This window comes from Scyliorhinus torazame, chromosome 26, assembly GCF_047496885.1.
Source record: "Scyliorhinus torazame isolate Kashiwa2021f chromosome 26, sScyTor2.1, whole genome shotgun sequence".
NCBI classification, from domain to species: domain Eukaryota; kingdom Metazoa; phylum Chordata; class Chondrichthyes; order Carcharhiniformes; family Scyliorhinidae; genus Scyliorhinus; species Scyliorhinus torazame.
In genome coordinates this window covers 35,049,272-35,049,559 of record NC_092732.1, presented here as the reverse complement: position 1 = coordinate 35,049,559, position 288 = coordinate 35,049,272, and the positions used below count along the sequence as shown (strand labels likewise).

At 42.4% G+C, this 288-nt stretch overlaps 1 protein-coding gene across 2 annotated transcripts in view; it reads left to right on the top strand.

Annotated features, from left to right (window-relative positions):
- Positions 1 to 288, top strand: part of LOC140402969 (semaphorin-6D-like) — a 1,151,034-nt gene that overhangs the window by 861,157 nt on the left and 289,589 nt on the right. The window lies entirely within an intron of this gene.

Here is a 288-nt window from a genome sequence, read left to right as displayed (position 1 = left end):
AGAGAGAGAGACAGAGACAGAGAGGACAGAGACAGAGAGAGAGAGACAGAGAGAGAGAAACAGAGAGAGAGAAACAGAGAGAGAGAAACAGAGAGAGAGAGAGAGAAACAGAGAGAGAGAAACAGAGAGAGGGACACAGAGACAGAGAATCATACCACACAGAACAGTGTGTGCTGCAGCCTCATAGAACTATATCATATATATATTCTTTTTCATACAGGTATTTAAAATATCCCCATTTCCTAACCCACCCCTTCCCTGAGTCATTCGGCATATTTACAAAGGAAA